At 43.3% G+C, this 6,039-nt stretch overlaps 1 pseudogene; it reads left to right on the top strand.

Moving 5' to 3' along the window:
- The first annotated feature begins 1,780 nt into the window (after nucleotides 1-1,780).
- The window catches only part of LOC118620720, a 101,012-nt pseudogene continuing 96,753 nt past the window's right edge, over nucleotides 1,781-6,039 (top strand).

Genomic DNA, 6,039 nt, shown 5'->3' with positions numbered 1-6,039 from the left:
GTTAAAACAGCTTATCCTTACTCCTACTGATCCAGAAAACGGCATGTGATGTACAGTAGGAGAAATTTCATTTGTACACAGAAAGAACATTTGATGATCAAAGGTGACCAAGCATGAAACATGTTTACCCAGGAAGGTCATAGAGTATCTGTCCATGCAGATCTTCGGGAAGAAAATTGGTGATGTGGGCCCAGCTCGCTCATCAGTTTAAATTCTGGCATTTGCTAGAGTTCATTGTTTTATTTTGGTACACATCACATTACCAAATTTTAGGGGCTTTAAAAATGCTTGAAGCAGTGTTGATTTATGTTTTTGATAGATGGGCCTAATCTATTTACATTTATTACAATTACTTATATATTTGAACTTATTTCTACCATACTTCTTTTTGTTTGTGTTTTCTCTCTTTTCCGGCTTTCTGTTGGATTTAAAAGATGAATTCCTACCTCTTAATCCCACCTATCTGGAAAGTTCGAGGTTCGTTTCTATTCTTCTAGTAGTCACTTTGAAGTTTTTGACATGCATTATACATTTTTTTAGCTGAGTCTAAAGTTACTCAGTAAGTATTTCTCTCCTAAATATTCCTGCTTTAACCCCATCAAAACCCATTTTCACCACCCAATGAACACTCTCAACCGCTGCTCAAGCTAATCATACTATCTTTCTTTTAGAGCTTAGATTTTACCACTTTTTAAACACATAAAAAGGTGTTTTGTTTGTTTGCAATCAATATTTATTAAAAGTACTTATTTATTAAAAATACTATTAAGCAATTTTTGAGAATCTCTTTTCAAAGACTTTAAATGCCTGACAGAGTAGGTGCTCAATAAATGGAACCTACCCTACCCTCCCTTTCCAAAATAAACAATTGTTTGTCTCTTTAATGGGAGACAAGAGTGCCCAGCAGGCATGGATTTCTCTGGGTTGGATCCATTTCATGCACAGCTGTCAAAGACTGACCTGTCCGAATGTTAATTTTGTGAATACTGTGCTCACTGTGTAGCAAAGTAAATGGTGCAGGAGTCAATGTTCTCATTTCTGAGCTGTGAAGTGTTGAAACTGATCAGGAAATGAAGGTAGAACGTCCATCCTTTGGGAGAAGAGTCAGCCAGTCTACGTTGCTGCTGCTCTTGGCTGCCGGTTGGATTGCAGCTGTTAAGGCAGCTGTTCAACTGTTTGCCCAACTTGAAAGGACACTGCCAAGTAGCAAATATTTTTCATAACAACATTTCACTTTTGCTGAGAACAACAACCGTGCACTTTCCTGAGCTCCAGCAGTGTGCCAAGCACGACAGATTTATTACTCAGCAGGTTCACAACCTGTGCTGAACGTGGACGCTCATTTCCATGTGTAATATTTATTGCAAGAACGAACAGGCTCCCGAAGGAAGCCTCTACCAAAACATCTCCACAGCTCAATTTGTTGAAATAGCAGCAGATTAACTTGAGAAAATGAAATATCTCTGAAAGGAAACCAAAAATCCTAGAAATGTCAAAGGGGAAAAAGGAGGTTTAAATATTTTAAAGCTCTTGAACGTGGCCTGAGCGTGACTTCACCCCTGCTTGCCCAGGACAGGGTGGGGGGCAGCAGTAGCACGGAAAACACGCCGCCTACTGAGTCCCCTGCAATTCCGGGTCTCATTCTGGGTCATGCAGTTCATCTGCTGTTAATTAGAATGTTGACACTAGTACTTAGTGAACGATTATGTTGAATTTAACAGGCTGTGAAACTGGGTGGGGAGGGAGGTTCTCAACTATTTCACTTAATGGCAAAAGCGGTATGACGAATGTAAGCATTCACAAACATTCAAATGCATTTAAGTATGATTTTCTCCCAAACGCTAAAGCGCCTGGGTCATGATTGTGTTAGATAGCTCTCCACCCTCAGTATTCTCTCCCTAGTCCGAAGTTCATCCCTTCAGAAAGGCTTCTGGAGAGAAGCTCTAGGCATGTAGAGGGATCCCGTGTCCGCCTATGTACTGTTCCTGTGGAAGTGATATTAGAAGTCAGCAGTAACCGCCATGCGTAGCACTTAGTGTGTAATCCCCACTGCCTTTGTGAAGACTACAGGGGTTGGACCAGGGCATGCATTTTCATTTAATAAAACCCCACAGTGAAAGCTGGAGCAGAGAGGTTTCTGCAGGTAAACTGGGCTCAACAAAGCTATGGTCAATGGAGAGTCTAACCTACATTTTCACCACTGCTTACTAAATAGTAATTAAATTGTAAACAACAGTTCAGTCCAGCTATTGCTTCAAATTTCAAAAGCAAACATTTCCCTCGAGATTTCTTAGAGGTTGTGAAAGTCCCACACACTGGGTAATGGTCATGGAGGGAGGGAGCCGCAAGCCTTGTGCTCTTCTTTTTCAGGGATACAGAAGAACAGCAGGTGCAAAGCATGGATGCCATTTATAAGATCGCTTCCACGGGAAGGATCCAAGCACCGGAGACAGAACTGGCTGTGCAACTGACCGAACTGAAGTCTGAGACAGAAGAACAGGGACTCTACTGGAAACAGCCCCTCGAGCTGGCCGGTTCACAGTGCAGCAGGAAGTCATGGTGTTCAGGGCTTTAACCCCCACTATCACCTCACAATCTCCATTAGCCCCCCACTTTACCTGGACAATTGGCATTGTCTCAAGCTCAGACTTGCCTGCTGTCCTTAGGGTTTTCCTATATACTAGAATTGTCAAGGCGCTGAGAGGCAGCGTCCTACCAAAGAAAGTGGGAAAGTGCTCCTACGGTTTACAAATACTATTGTCTTAAAGTCCCAGGAGCTATTATGCAAATCATACTCTATGAAAAGAGGTCTCCTTTTCTCCAATGATATTTTCATTGAATTCGAACTTGATTTTAATGAGAAAGTTCAAAATTGAAATAATCTAAGTATTTAGTAATGAATTCTGCAAAATGATGTTCTATTATGAACTATTCTATAGGTAAGTGCTGCCAATAACAGCAATTTAATTCTTTTAGTTTAATTCTTTTAGAGAAACCAGGCAGCCAGATCAGCCCTTGAGTGGCAAGTCCCAGGGGCCCAGGACCTTCATATCCTTTTGCTTCTGTTGCTGCCACAATAGATCAAGAGGAACAATGAGAAGGACTCTGTTAGGCTGAATAGCTGAGTAACCACAACGTGGATGATTAAGGTTTGGGAGGGAAGATCAGGAGAAGAACCAATAAGTAGGTGCATTAGTATCTCATTCCAGAGATGATACTGAAGAACTGGTACTTAGTATGTTTTATACTTTGGTAGTTAAAGCCCTTGGTGTGGGAAGCAGATCAAGGATTGTGTGATGAAGTGGAAAGGTAATAAAACCATGGAAGTCATCATTTCTCTCAATTTTGGTTCCTTTATTTGAAAAAATGACGTTAAAATATGTACCTTGCCTACCTTATAAAGATCCATTGAGATAATGTGTGTTAAAGCATTTTGAAAATGAGAAAACACCACGCAAAGATCAAGTATTGATGTTGTTACAACTTAAATGTCAGAGGGTCAGGCAAGTGGCTCCCTGCTGTGCGTTGTGCTAGGAAAGGCTTCCTGAACAGTGGGGAACCTATGAACAGCTGTATTTCTCTCCAAATGATGCACCTAAAAGAATCTAACTGTTAATCCAGCAAATACCATCAAGTACCTTTTGTTTGCCAGTTGTCCTGCTAGGTTCTGGAGTAAAAAGAAAATGGAAAATGTGCGCTCCTGATAACCACTTAGCATGCTCTTTCCCATTAGACTGAAAAATTCATTGAAAACTGGAGGATAATTATATCTTAGACGTCTTTCTTCTGTTTTGGGGTGTGTGTGTGTGTTTCTATTCCTCATTTTAGCCCTCAACGCCCAGGCCATGGTAGTTGTTAAGTGCTTCACAGATGCGTGCTGAATGAATGAACGAATGAACGAATGTTGTAACAATGCTTGATGAACAAATGAATGAATCCCTTTGTGGTTTGGTGTACAGAGCACTTATGTTCACCAGTCTCCTTTAGGTCATTCACAGACACTTTAAAAGTAAGAGGAAACACATAATCTGGATAAAAAAGGGTTGGTGCAGCTAAACCCAGGATCCCACCCAATCTCTCAGTGTGTCCAAGAATAGAGGACAAGAGGGCAGGGAAGGGTGGATTTCTTCTGTTTCCCTCCTGGCCTGTTTAGTAGCTGGTCCCTGTCCTAGTTGGTTACTGCTTCTCCACCTCCATGAGGCTGCAGAGGATTCAGGTAGCCAGTAATCACAGAAATTAGATCTTTGACTTACTAATGCTTTTACTTCAAGGCCTTTTACAGCTTGACTTATTTTTTCATCAAAGCCAAGAGGTGAGGAGATAAGGGAAGCATTATGTTCCATTCAGCTGGAAATTCAACACCAACAGCTCAGTGGGTTGCTGAGGCTCACGTGGCTGAGGGGCCTCCTGACCATCAGCCTGGGGCTCTTTCCCAGGCCCACTGCCTCCCCTGGGGGAACTGCCGGCGGGTGCAGACTAACAGTTCCCGTCCATCTTCCTTAAGACGCTTCTGCGGGGACGGATGGATCGCATGCACAGCATCGCATGCACAGCATCGACCCAAACTGCACTGCCTCCACCCCTCAGGCCTCCAGGTGGTTCCCCACACGTGTTCTGGAACCACCTGTTGTGGCCGCCTTGCCAGTGGTGCAAAGTCCCATCCTAAGAAAGTGACAATGCGCCAGGGTTGCTGTCCCCTGATGTTCCCAAGGCCACCAAGCCTTGGGGTGAAATAGTGAGAGCCCCCCCGCCCCTGCCTCACTGCCCACTCCCCACTCCCACGGTGCAGTGCGGCTTGTGCCAGAGCCCACGGTGCAAACAGCCCCCTCGTGACCCGGCTTGGACAGCGTTCCCCAAGGCTGCTGAAGTAGGTGCTTCTGCTGCGTTTTTCATAGGGATAAATAATTTTTCTGAAGAAGAAAATTTGGTTAAAATAATTTCCAAAGTATTTCATGTTTGATACTTAAGGGCCATTTTCACTTCCAGATATTTGAGCAAGAATCTAAAGTTAAGAACATTTTGCCTGGCCAGTGTGGCTCAGTGGGTTGAGCATTGTCCCATGGACTGAGAGGACCCAGTCTGACTCCCAGTCAGGGCACCTGCCCGGGTTGCAGGCTCGAGCCCCAGTGGGGGGCATGCAGGAGGCAGCCGATTGATGATGTTTCTCTCTCACATCGCTGCTTCTGTCTCTCTTTTCCTCTCTCTCTAAAAAGTCAATAAAAACATATATTTTTTAAAAAGAACATTTTGTTTAAATTATAAGATACTGGTTTGATCCGTCAACCAGAGTGAGATATAGGTCTGATAAGCACAGGAGTTGTTAGGGATTAAGTTACAGGAAGGAACACGGAGGGAGAAAGAAGACTCCCCCCTCCACCCCCCCATCATGCCTCTCTCTGTACCCTGGAGCTGGAAACAGGGCGGTAGAGCAGGGGTAGAAGGAAAGACTGTGTGGGGGAAGAAGGAGAGAAAAACTGGCCTGGAGAAAGGTTTAGCAAACACGAGGTATACACAAGAGAGATTATGACTAACGCAGAAGCCGGTGCCTTGAAACGGCCCCAATAATCCAGTATGATACGATATACTTATTGAAAAGAATTGTTCAAAGTTACAGATTAATCAAGGCCTGCCTATAGCCTAATCTATTGCAGCTTCTCTAATTACAGCTTCTGTTGTATAAACCTTTCTGCAGCTCAGTTCGAACACCAAAGGACATTTCTTGCTACAGAAGAGAGAGAGAGCAGGCCCTGCAGAGAACCTTACAGGTGAGTAGGTGAGTGCCTATTTCAATACAATGCATCCGGTTTTGCTAAATTGTTGGAAAATCTTTTCAGGAAAAGTTTAGTTTTGCAAACAAAGAGTGGATGTCAATGACAGTGGTTCCGAGAACAGAACTCACTGCTGAATCAGATCGGGCCGCTACTTTTTTGGAGACATCTGATTTTTGTGATGGTTCCTTGATTTTTTTTTATTTTTTATCCTCACCTGAGGACATTTTTCCATTTTTTGTTCAGATAGAGTGGGAGGGAGAGAGAGGAA

This window comes from Molossus molossus, unplaced genomic scaffold (genome assembly GCF_014108415.1).
Source record: "Molossus molossus isolate mMolMol1 unplaced genomic scaffold, mMolMol1.p scaffold_m16_p_8, whole genome shotgun sequence".
In the NCBI taxonomy this organism is placed as follows: domain Eukaryota; kingdom Metazoa; phylum Chordata; class Mammalia; order Chiroptera; family Molossidae; genus Molossus; species Molossus molossus.
Note: the sequence above shows the minus strand (reverse complement) of the source record. Positions and strands in the feature narration are given on the sequence as shown.